This window comes from Chaetomium tenue (assembly GCF_020726465.1).
Source record: "Chaetomium tenue strain MPI-SDFR-AT-0079 chromosome Unknown F5144scaffold_7, whole genome shotgun sequence".
NCBI lineage: Eukaryota > Fungi > Ascomycota > Sordariomycetes > Sordariales > Chaetomiaceae > Chaetomium > Chaetomium tenue.
The window spans coordinates 1,081,583-1,094,802 of NW_027117335.1; positions in this window are offsets into that span (position 1 = coordinate 1,081,583).

The following is a 13,220-nucleotide window of genomic DNA, read 5'->3' on the forward strand; positions in this document are numbered from 1 at the left end:
CCCCAACGGCTGGACAGACAATGATACGGGCTTGGAATGGATCAAGCACTTCCATAAGCACACGGAGACCCAGCGGCAGGGGGTGTATCGGATGATAGTCCTAGATGGTCACGAGAGCCACCTATCAGCCCAGTTTGAGGAGTTCTGCAAGGAGCAAAATATTATTACCCTCTGCCTCCCTGCTCACTCCTCGCACATCACCCAGCCTCTAGATGTCGGTTGTTTTAGCGTGTTGAAGCGGATGTACGGCCGCGAACTCGAGGCCTTCATCAAGGCACACATCAATCACATCACCAAGACCGAGTTCTTCATCGCGTTCAAAGCCGCTCACCTCGCTACAATGAAAGCTGAAAATATCAGGGCTGGCTTCCGAGGCGCTGGCCTAGTGCCGGATAACCCCCAGGCCGTTTTGTCGAAGCTTGTCGTCAAGCTACGGACACCAACACCAACTGGACCCCCCCCTCCCAGAGGCCAACCTATGGGTCTCTCAGACACCGCATAAACCTGGCGAGGCTATTTTACAGTCGGAACATGTACGGACCCGGATTGCCAATCATCAAGGAAGCTCTCCAACTAGCATGTTTTCTGCTGTAAAGCAACTGGCGAAGGGTACAGAGCTAATTGTCCACGAAATGACCCTTCTTCAAGACCGAGTCCGAACTCTTGAGAAGGCGAACGAGGCCCTTTCAAAGCGCCGGAGGGCTAAGCGTACACGTCTCCGGGCTGGAGGGGCACTTACTATAGAGGAAGGACAGGTTTTGATCGCGGAGAAGGAAACTGGTAGACGGCAATCGGGTAGGAGGTTGGCGGAAGGGGGTACGTCGGAGACTGGGCTATCGACTTTGCGGCGCTGCGGAAGATGCGGCAAGACTGGGCACAACGTACGAACCTGCCAGGAAGATGAGGCGACGTCAGCTGAGGAGAGTAGCATTGAGTGCAACTGATTTTCTTGTATTGTGGTGGATTAATTGCCTGAAGAGGTTGCGATGCGGAGGGAAAGTGGACCGCTCGGTGATATGGACCGCTCGGTAATCAACCACGTTATCCTTATATTGAATATTGAAAAAGGAGATCTATAGTAATCCTAGGTTTAAAGCTATAAATAACTTCTACAGGTAAATATCCGATTACCTCTAAATAGGTAAAGTTCAGGTTATATCATAGTACTAGTAGTATATCTATCTATAGTATATTGTAGTTCATAGCTATATGGTAACGTATAGCTAACTTAATAGTTTAATTCTTATATCCCAATAATCTATCTATTTAAGGGTAGTAGGCTATAAAAAAGAGAAGCCTAACGTTTAGCACCTCGAATATCCCCTATTATATCTTAGATATAAACTTATAGTCTCGATCGGAAATAATTTATATCGGTAATCCCCAGTTAGATAACTGTAAATATAGTAATAGCTATCTACCCTGTTATTCGGCGATCTAATCTATCCTCCCCGGGATAATAATAGTCTGTTTATCGAATTTACTAAAAACGGATATAAACGTATCGAAACCTCTTTCTAGTATAGCCCAGATTTTACTGGTATTAATAACCGGTAAACCTATAACGAAGTTTAGGGTAATAGTATATCTGGGAATAGGAGGTATATCTATCACCTTTATCTTACCGAGTAGTAGTTATCGGTTCCTTATATTCTCGAGATATTCTAGATATTACTATATATATCGGATGGCTTGCAGATTTCGAAAACCGACTCCAACAACCCGATCTGGACGACCGCCAAGGCGGCAAAAAGACGGCGGGGAGCGTTATCCTTACCGCCTGCCGCAAGATACAGCAGAGACTCAGCTCGAGGAGGGGCAACAGGGGCCGACCGCGAACCTTGAGACCTCAAGGGCCCACGGCGGTAGAGAGAGCCGCGGGCACGATCATGCGCTGGACGGGGGGAACCATAGACACGGACAAGGCAGTAGAAGAGGCCTGGAGAGCGAGGTGGTTGAAGGAACGGGACGGCAGAGCAATCACCAGGCCGGCGGACGACTTTGACCATCAGCGGGAGACGCTATTCCGGAACGAAACCCTAAGGAGGCATGACGGTCTCAGCAAGGCGAAAAGCTCACTGCTCATTCAAATCCGGACGGGAGCAATAGGCTTACGGGACTACTTGTTTACACGGGAAGTCCCAGAGGTTCTGACGCCTGCCTGCGAGTGTGGCGAGGGACGAGAGACTGCCGAACACCTGGTAGTGTGGTGTTTGGCCCCACCGTTGACTCGAAGATGGGAGAGAACTGGAATTCGGACACGACGGGACTTTTACTCAGTTCTACACGGTATCAATCCCACGACTGTACGGCTTGCGAGGAGGATCCTCGACTGGCTGATGGACTCGGGGAGGCTGCCGATGTACAGCTTGGCCAGGAGGCTCGAGCTGGAAACGGCGGCCTGAAGCGCCCCCGTTCGGAGGCCAGGAGGCCTCCTCTTTGTATACGTAGACTCACCAGAACGCATGGTTCCTTGATTGTTGGTAGGGGTTTTTCACCCGGCCCGGGAGGGCACGGTTTTCCTGTACACTAAATAGCAGAGGGTCCGGCACGCCCTAGGGCATAGCGGAGTATGAATAATAAATAATTAGATCTATATAAAAGACCGGATAGTAGTGGTATCTACTACCTTTATGATATAACTTAATACCCTTTAAAGAATATACCCTATCTTCTATATTAATCCTATATAATAGACTATATCTAACCTCTTACTATTACAATATATATCGGATTCCTATCTAGGCCCTTTATAGGAACTGTCACGAATTGAGACCAACTGAGGGGCGCGGGTCGCCCCGTAGCCAATCGCTTAGGTAACCAACCAGGAATAGGCTCTGTCAGGCTCTCTCAGAGCCTGAGGGAGCCCGGAAGGAGAACACCAATCAGGTTATAGAACGGCTTGCTCTATTGACATCACAGGGAGCCCGGCTCCCTGGCGCTCTGAGGGAGCCTCAGAGAGCCACAAGATGTAGTTAGTATATAGTTACTCGGCCTAGAGAGCTCTGGGAGTTCTCCAGTTAGCAATCACAACTACAGTTCGCTACAAGCTCGCAAGCCTACTGTTGAGACAAGTCTATTGTTGTGCACCTTTTGGCTGCACCGAACCTAAGCATCCTCGAGAGATTACCTTCAACGAAGCTGACCCCTAACAGGATAGGATCCTGGAGTAGGTTTGTCACAGGAACTAATAGAAGATAGAGTTCCCTAAAAAGAATATTAAATCGAAGTATTTCTTACTATAAAGAATGCTAGAGGCTATAAAAATAGGTAGGATATCCTAGTTAAATAGACTAGATATAATATCCCTATTTAAGAACCTTTAGAGAATATAGAAAATACTCGAATATTAGATATTTTCGAAGTAGAATAGGGAGATATATACTATAATAATAGACCAGTTATAAATTATAAAGGGAGAGTAAGAGTTCTATAATAAAATTACTTTTATATAGAGGAAGTATAACTATAGGATAGTTCCGGCTCGGAGATAGAATAGAATTAGAATAGAGGTTAAACCATTAGCTATATTCTGACGAACCTACTCCAGGATCCTATCCTGTGTCACGGTCATGGCCGCATGAAGGGCCATGGGAATGCGCGGGGAGCATTCCCAGCCAGTCGCTAAGATAACCAATTAGATAGGGACACGATTAAGGCAGGCTTGGCATCGTGATCCAGTCGTACGGATCACCAGGATCGAGACGTGATCCAGGTGAGCCAACACCAAGGATCACTTAGAGAAGATGGTGATCCAGATAGTATATAGTCACTCGTTCTGGAGAACTCCCAGAGCTTCCCAGAACGAGTGACTATATACTCGTCTACTTCCATGGTGCTCAGTGTGCTCAGTCTCCCCAGATACTGATCACACTGATCACTTAGACCAGTTCGCGCTTCCTGATTGGTGACCCGATTGTGGTGCTCAGTGTGCTCAGTCTTCTTAGCGGCTGAGCTCACTGATCACCCTTCCGTCCTCCGGATTGGTCCGCTAAATGACTGGCTCGGGGCGTCCCGCGCCCCCGAGGTTACACCTGTTGGCATATTCGTGACAGTAGTTAGGCTAGATATTTATACTTAGAACCTAGGTAGGATATTATTACTATTTTAAGCGGTAATATAACTAGGATTTTACTATTATCTAATTATTAGATATTTAGTAAATATCTACCTACTAATCGGTTATAGAGTAACTACTATTTTAGATAATCATTATCTATTAACCGGTAATAATAGATATCTAATAACTTCCCAATTAGGTAGCTAGAATTATCTAGCTCTATTTTAGAAAAGTCCGGAATAAATATAGGATATTCGGTACCTTCCTAATCTACTAGAACCGAATCTATAAGGGAAGGGTAGAGGGTATATCCTCTACTTAAAGGGAAGTATATACTAGTTTATCTTCTTCTAGGAAAGTATTTAGATACTATCTTAATATATAGATAGTTAATATAGTACATCCTAGAGTTAAGGGTATTAAACCGGGAAATATCTAACTTTAGATAATTAATTATTGTTTGTTGCTAGTATTCTACTACTATATCTATAGAGGGGTAGGCTGGCTAAAGTTATTCTATTAATCTTTCTATTATTTAAGAAAAGTAAGAAATAACCTTTACTTCTCTACCTAGTTAGATAGGTAATACTACTCTATTACCATTTAGGGGTAAATATCTAGGTAGATCACTTATATAAAGGAGAGATCTATTATAGTAGCCTTTCGTAAAAACTTATATCTAGAATTAGTAAACCGTTAATGTTACTATATATGTTATACTACTTATGACTTAGGTAGGAATATAGTAATACTTACTATCTATTATTGAAAAAGTTAATGAAAAATCGTTAACTATTAAGGGAGGAAGTTAAATCGTATAGATATTATCTATCAAATACTTATATAAAATCGGTACTAGGCCTAAGTTAGACCGGTAAAGAATAATCGCTACTAGCTGATAGGTATATGGATTAAAAAGTTAATAAGATATATATAAAGGCAATTGATAGGGGGGCAGGGCGGAATTGATAGGGGGGCAGGGCGTTACGCGGGCAGGGCAATCTCAAAGCTCCTATTGGCCCAAAACTTTTCTGTTAAGCAGGGCATACTCCATCAAAATTCTGCCGCGTCCCCTTCCAGATTTACCAGCTGCCAATAGTCTGTCAACTCCAATTGACGTCAAAACATCGTCCTTGAGTTTCCATATGCCTATCCATTGCGCAATGGCCCGCCGTCCAAAAAGCTCCCGAAGGCTATCCCGGTCTGGATACGATAGCGCTGATCCAGGTGAAGCGCAATCCCGACCCACGAAGCGACTCCGACGCGATAGTTCCGATACGTGCGAGCAGCGCAGGCGTGGATCTTCAAGCAGCGGCTCAGGACCGGACCCTGGGGAATGGTATGGCTATGGCGACGACGATGCCCTATATAATCTCTTCGCAACCGACCCCCCAGCGTACTTTACGACAGTACCTCGGCCCCATGGATCCAAAGGGCTGGACGAGCCCTGGTGGGGGCTGCGCAACGACTCCGAGATATTTCTCTCCCTCGATTTCCCGACCCCCCGGAGGCCGATGCACCGGGTCAGGCAAGCTTTGCCAGGCCTGGTTTTCAGCGAACGAATGCAAGCGCGGCGAGATGCAAAGGCGCAAGAGAAGGAACGAAGAATGCAGTTGAGGGGCCTTGATACCGGATTCCGTAGCGCTCTCGAGGTCTACAGGGAAGAGGATACGGAGTCACATCTAACTTCGCCTGGATGCTCGTCCCATCGGTCGTCTCCTAACTCAACCGTCACGCGAGAGAAGACCACCATGTCTCGAGAGAAGGTTATTTCGCGAGATGGTTCCACCATTATACGAGAGCGGACCGTTCAAGAACGAGTCGTATGGAGTCAATCTCCAACCGGCAGCCATTCCTCCCGCTCCCGATCGAGTCTATCACCAAGTGGCCAGCCCCAGCGCGAACAGGAAGAGCAAGGCGAAAGTCGAGATACGAGCTCAAGTCCTAGCCGGCCGGAGACGATACAAAACCCCCCAGTCCCAGGCAATCTCCAATTGACATTTGAGGCCCTTTTTGATTGGGTAAATACTTTCGCAAAAGCCAACGGATTTGGCATTGTCAAACGGCAAGGCTACTTTATTAAGGGTCGGCTATCACGTTATACCCTCGAGTGTGACAGATACGGGGAACCTCGAAAAGGCAGAGGCGCTGGACTTCGACAACGACAATCCCGGAAATGCGGTTGCAAATGGAAGGTGTTCGCCGTATCCTTACCGGAGAATGATTATCGATGGGTCTTGCGTTGGCCTACAGATGCCATTCATGCTGAGCATAATCACCCACCCAGTACCGACCCTTCTGCCCATCCCATCCATCGGAAGCTCACTGATCCCGTCAAGGAGACTATTGAGGCGACAAGTCGCCGAGTTGGTATCCGAGCACGAGACGTTAGAAACATCGTCAAAAACCAACATGCAGACTCTGTCCTGACTCGCAGGGACATCTACAACGCCAGAGCCCTCATCAACCGCCAGAAGCTAGACAACTACAACCCCACGGCTGCGCTGATCAAGCTTTTCGACGAGAAGGGTATCCCTTATAGGGTGAAATGGTCGGAGGCGGAGCCAAGTTGTCTTGTCGGTCTAGTGTGGACATTCCCGTACTGTATCCGCATGTGGCAGCGGTTCCCAGAAGTCCTCAGTTTCGACAACACGTACAACACGAACCGCTTCAAACTCCCTCTTTTCCAAGCCACTGGCCAGACTTGCCTAGGGACTGTCTTCAATGCTGCATTTGGCCTTATCGATAATGAGCGGTTAGAAGGCTTCCAGTTTCTCGCTGACGGCATCCGGCAATTAGCCATCCAACACAGCATCAGGCTACCCGATACCATCCTCACAGATTTCGATAACCACATGAAAAAGGCTTTGGACGACCAGTTCCCCAAGAGCCAACAACAAATCTGCATCCACCACATCATCTCCAATGTCTTACTCAAGGCAAAACAGAAGTGGATACGAGGAGAGACAGACGATGGCAGTGACCAGGAGAGTGCCACCGAAGACGCCCAGGACCAGGCAGCCCTAGCAGCAAAGGATAGGGCGATAGTTCGCGACTCTGGGCCTAGCCAGTCTTCCAAGCCCGTTCCACACACTTACCAGGGCGTCGTGATGCTGTGGAAGCTGGTTATGTTTGCGGAGACCGAGGCGGAGCATGATAGATCATGGGCACACCTTTGTCAAGAGTTTGGCGACCAGAAGGCGATCTTGTTGTACCTTTACAGGACGTATATGCCCGTAAGGGAGCAATGGGCCCGTTGCTTTATCCGCAAGTATCGCAACTTCGGCTGCCGGGTCACCTCTGGGACGGAAGCGAGCAACAACAACGTCAAGTCTTACCTCCTGAACGGCATGAGTCACCTATACCGTCTTGTTGAGGCCATTACCGACATGCTACACGACCAGGAGAGGGATTTCATCGATGCATGTGCACGGGACGAGGTCTTGACTTTGCGCGAGTATACCGGACGTGGTGCCGAGTATCTAGGCGAGCTTCCCCGAGTCATCTCTCAAAAGGCCCTTCACCTCATTACACCGGAGTACCGCAGAGCTCTGACGGCAATCCCAAGTCCGAAGAACCCCCGGCCACAAGGCATCGGACTCTGCAGCGACGACTGTACGCCATCTATAGAGTTAGGCATTCCGTGTCGCCATACAATCCTATCGAAGTTGGAAGGTAATGTCCCACTGGCGAAATGGGACGTCCACCCGAGATGGCACTTACGGCAATCGACATCTGCCGACCCTTATCGCTGCATCCTTGATCCTAAGATTGCCACATCACTTCGTGGTAGGCCGAAGAACATTGCGCGGCCGGTTCCTCTCCACCTATCCATCGACCGGTTGAGCGCCCAGAACCAGAACGGACAGGAGGACGAGCGTCTAGGGGCAAGTCTGCCAGATGGGAGCCAACCACGGCGCGGCAGAGGCCGGCCGCGCGGGAGCAAGAATAAGTCAACACTTGCTCGGCAAGAAGCACAGGCGGCGGTCCAGAGGGAAGGCGGTATTCCTGTCCCGACTCATGGGAATGCAATTGGCGGCCGAAATGCAGCACTCGGTGCAGGAAAGACAGCAGGCGTACTCGCCAGTGGTCCTAAGATTCAACCGAGCGTACGGAGACGGAGATCTCAATGGGAGCTCTTGCTGAACAGTAATGACCAAGAGGTCTTGCGTGAGACGAGACTTACTCGACGTAGAGGCCGTGTATAATATTTGCTAGCTAGGTCAACCGTTGCGAATACTTGACACCCATCGCTTTGAAGCCAATATGGAAGGTAGTAGGAAATTGTGTTAGTGTTAGCGAATTGGCCTTCACCGCTTTTAGGGGAAAATGCTGACAGCTGTCAGAAATTTTGGGCCAATAGGAGCTTTGAGATTGCCCTGCCCGCGTAACGCCCTGCCCCCCTATCAATTCCGCCCTGCCCCCCTATCAATTGCCTATATAAAATCGTTGTTCTATCTAAGACTATCTGGGCGATGGGTAACCGACTTATACGAGTCGGTTATCCGTTATATAATAGTCGGTTGGGTACTGTCTGTACGTTATCCTACGTTGGTTGATGGTTATCTATCGACTATCGATAGTTGATAGATGAAGGATGGACGGTGCCTATCAGAAAGCTAAGTTATTATAATTTATATACTTTTATAGAAAATGAAATATTTATATACTAAGAAGAAGATCTAATAATACTATTAAAATAGTAGTATATCTAAGTTACCTTAGATAATCGGAATTCAATTTTATAGACCATTTATAACTAGTAGCATATTATATTATCTAGGTAGTCTATTTTATATATGAGTAATTCTTCTTTTAAAAGAAATATTCTTTTATATATAAGGTCTTAAATAATCCAAAACTGTTTTCTAAAGTTTATATAGTAGACTAAAGCTAATGGCAATTGATAGAGCGGCAGTAAACGATTGATACAGCGGCAGTGCACTTACGTCGGCATGGAAATATGGGAGCTCCTATTGGCTCAAAAATTTCCTGTTAAGCAGGGACCTATCCATCAAAATTCTGCCACACTCTTCTCCTGTTTTAGCAGCTGCCAAGTGTCTGTCAACCCAAAGTGACGTCCGACCGTCAGCCTCCTGCCTTCACATGCCCATCCATTGCAGAATGGCTCGCTTTCCCAGCAGTTCCCGAAAGGGATCGCGATCTAAACACGAAAATGCCGACCTCGATGAAGCGCAATCCCGACCTGCGAAGCGATTCCGACGCGATACCTCCAATACCCGCGAGCAGACCAGGCCTACGTCTTCAGGCAGTAGCTTAGGACCGGACCCTGAGGAATGGTACGGCTATGGCGACGACAATGCCTTATACAATCTCTTTGCGACCAATCCCCCGGCACATTTTACGACAATACCCCGACCCCATGGATCCCAAGGGTTAGACGAGCCCTGGTGGGAACTGTGCAACGACTCCGAGATATTTCTCTCCCTCGATTTCCCGATCCCCGCGAGACCAATGCACCATGTTAAGCTGGCCTTACCAGGCCCGGCTTTTAGTGAGCGAATGCAAGCACGACGAGATATAAAGGAGCAAGAGAAGGATAGGAGAACTCGGCTGAGGGGTCTCGATACCATATTCCGCAGTGCGCTCGAGATCTACAAGGAAGAGGAAGAGGAGTTACATCTAGCTTCATCTGGATACTCGTCCCATCGGTCGTCTCCTGACTCGACCGTCACTCAAGAGAGGACTACTATGTCTCGAGAGAAGGTTATTTTGCGGGATGGTTCTACGATCTCACGTGGACGGACTGTTCATGAACGGAATACATGGAGTCGATCCCCGACCGGCAGCCACCACTCTCGCCCCCGATCCAGTCTGTCACCGAGCGCCCAACTCCAGCGAGAACGGGAAGAGCAGCGCGAACGTGAAGAGCAAGGCAAACGTCAAAACACTAGCTCAAGTCCTAGCAGGCCGGAGACAATACCGAACCTCCTGGTCCCAGGGAATCCCGCATCGACATTCGAGGCCCTTTTTGATCAGGTAAACGTCTTCGCAAAAGCCAACGGATTTGGCATTATCAAACGGCAGGGCTATTCTTACAAAGGTCGGCTATTACGTTATACTCTAGAGTGTGACAGATACGGCGAACCCGGGAAAAGCAAAGGTGCTGGTCTTCGACAACGACAATCCCGGAAATGCGGCTGTAAATGGAGGGTTTTCGCCGTATCCTTGTCGGAGAATGATCATCGATGGGTCTTGCGTTGGCCTGCAGGTGCTGTTCATCCTGGGCATAATCACCCTCCCAGTACCGACCCTTCTGCCCATCCTAGCCACCGGAAGCTCACTGATTCTATCAAGGCGACCATTGAGGCGACAAGTCGCCGAGTCGGTATCCGCGCACGAGACGTCAGAAGCATCGTGAACAACCAACATCCAGACTCCGTCCTCACTCGCAGGGACATCTACAACGCCAGAGCCCTCGTCAACCGCCAGAAGCTAAATAGCTACAACCCTACGGCTACGCTGATCAAGATCTTCGACGAGAGAGACATCCCTTACGTGGTAAAATGGTCGGAAACGGAGCCAAATCGCCTTGTGGGTCCTCAGCTTCGACAACACGTACAACACGAACCGCTTCAAGCTCCCTCTTTTCCAAGCTACTGATGCGACTTGCCTAGGGACTGTCTTTAATGCTGCATTCGGCGTTATCGATAACGAGCGGCTAGAAGGCTTCCAGTTTCTCGCTGACGGCATCCGACAGTTAACCATTCAGCACAGCATCCGGCTGCCCGATATCATCCTTACAGATTTCGATAATCAGATGAAAAAGGCTTTAGACGAGCAGTTCCCCGAGAGCCAACAACAAATCTGCATCCACCACATCATCTCCCATGTCTTGCTTAAGGCAAAGCAGAAGTGGATACGAGAAAGGATAGACGATGGCAGTGACCAGGAAAGTGCCGCCGAGGACGCCTGGGACCGGACAACCCTAACAGCAAGCGAGAGGGCGATGGTTCGCGACTCTGGGTCTAACCAGTCTTCCGAGCCTGTTCCACACAGCCACCAGGGCGTCGTAATGCTGTGGAAGCTGGTTATGTTTGCGGAGACCGAGGCGGAGCATGACAAGTCATGGGCACACCTTTGTCAGGAGTTTGGCGACCAGAAGGCGATTTTGTCGTACCTTTACAGAACATATATGCCTGTAAGGGAGCAATGGGCCCGTTGCTTCATCCGGAGGTATCGGAATTTTGGCTGCCGGGTCACCTCTGGGACGGAAGCGAGCAACAACAACGTCAAGTCTTACCTCCTGAACGGCATGAGTCACCTATACCGTCTTGTTGAGGCCATTACCGACATGCTGCACGACCAAGAGAGGGACTTCATTGAGGCATGTGCAGAGGACGAGGTTTTGACTTTGCGCGAGTATACTGGACGTGGTGCCGAGTATTTGGGCGAGCTTCCCCGGGTCATTTCTCAAAAAGGCCTTCGTCTCATTACACGGGAGTACCGCCTAGCTCTAACAGCGATCCCAACTCCTTCGATCCCCCGGCCAGCAAGCATCGGACTCTGTGACAACGATTGTACGCCATCTCTTGAGCTAGGTATCCCGTGTCGCCATACGATTCTATCAAAGCTGGAAGGCAATGTCCCTTTGGTGAAATGGGACGTCCACCCGAGATGGCACCTACGGCAATCGACATCTACGGACCCTTACTGTCGAATCCTCGACCCAAAGATCGCTACATCACTTCGTGGTGGACCGAAGAACATGGCCCAGCCAGTTCCTCCCTATGTAACTGTCGACCGGTTGAGCGCTCAGAACCAGAACGGACAATCAAATGAGCGCTCGGGGGCTAGTCTACCAGATGGGATTCAGCCACGGCGCGGCAGGGGCCGGCCTCGCGGGAGCAAGAACAAGTCAACACTTGCTCGGCTAGAAACACAGGCGGCGGCTCAGAGAGAAAGCGATGTGTCTGGACCGACTCATCGGGGAGTATGCGGCGGCCGAAATGCAGCACTTGGGGCAGGAAAGGCAGCGGGCGTACGTGCTAGTGGTCCTAGGGTCCAAGCGAGTATTCGGAGACGGAGATCTCAGTGGGAGTTGCTGAGTAGCGGTGATGAAAACTTGTTGTATAATACGAGATCTACGCGACGTGGAGGGCATGTATAATATTGGTTGGGTAACGTTATTCTAGGGAAATAGTGTTCGGGAATGTTTTCCGACAATGTTAGTGTTAGTGCATTGTTCTTCACCGCTTTTAGTGGGAATTCGCTGACAGCTACCAAGTTTTTGAGCCAATAGGAGCTCCCATATTTCCATGCCGACGTAAGTGCACTGCCGCTGTATCAATCGTTTACTGCCGCTCTATCATTTGCCAAGCTAATATTTACTATATTTATATTACTCTATTATCTCTACTAAGTTTATAAATATTATAGTTAGGAGACATTTATAGTTTCTATATAACAATACATATTCCAATATAGAGCTAATAAAGCTATATATTGTTATAATTGACATTCTATAACGTGGTCCACCCCCAAGCGGCGCACTTTTCCACAACCACACGACAAGAAACATTAATTACACCACCACAACGCCTATAATACACCGAAACTATACAGAGTTATATACATCAGACATTACCACATCTCCCTGACACGTGCGCGCATTGTGCCCGGGCTTTCCGCACTTACCACAACGCCGTGGAGCCGTCCCTGTTCGAGCCCGCCGACCACCATTTTCCCGCGTTTCACGCTCTACCTGTTCCTGCACCTCTCTCTGGCTTAATAGATCATGTGCATCTCCTACCCTACCGTAAGTGATCCTCCAAGACGCACATGTGTCTTTTTGGCCCTTCGGCGCTTGCTCAGTGCCTCATTTGCCTTCTGTAAGGTGCCTATCTCAGCCGTCATTAGGGCCACCGAGTGCGCCAATGCCTGCGTCCCTTTCGCAAGCTGGTCGACAGCAGTGAGAATTGATGTTGGCGAGCTTCCCTGGTGACGGGCAATCCGATCTTTGATGTACTCGCATTGTGAGACAGTCTCTGTTGGGTTCCGTGGCGTCTGGGAGAACCAAGGATCGGCAGCGGCGGAGGGGGGACCAGTTGGTGTTGGCATCCGTAACTTGACATCCAGCTTGGATATCACTGACTCGGGGTCAGAAGGTACTAGACCTGCACCTCTGAACCCCCCTTTG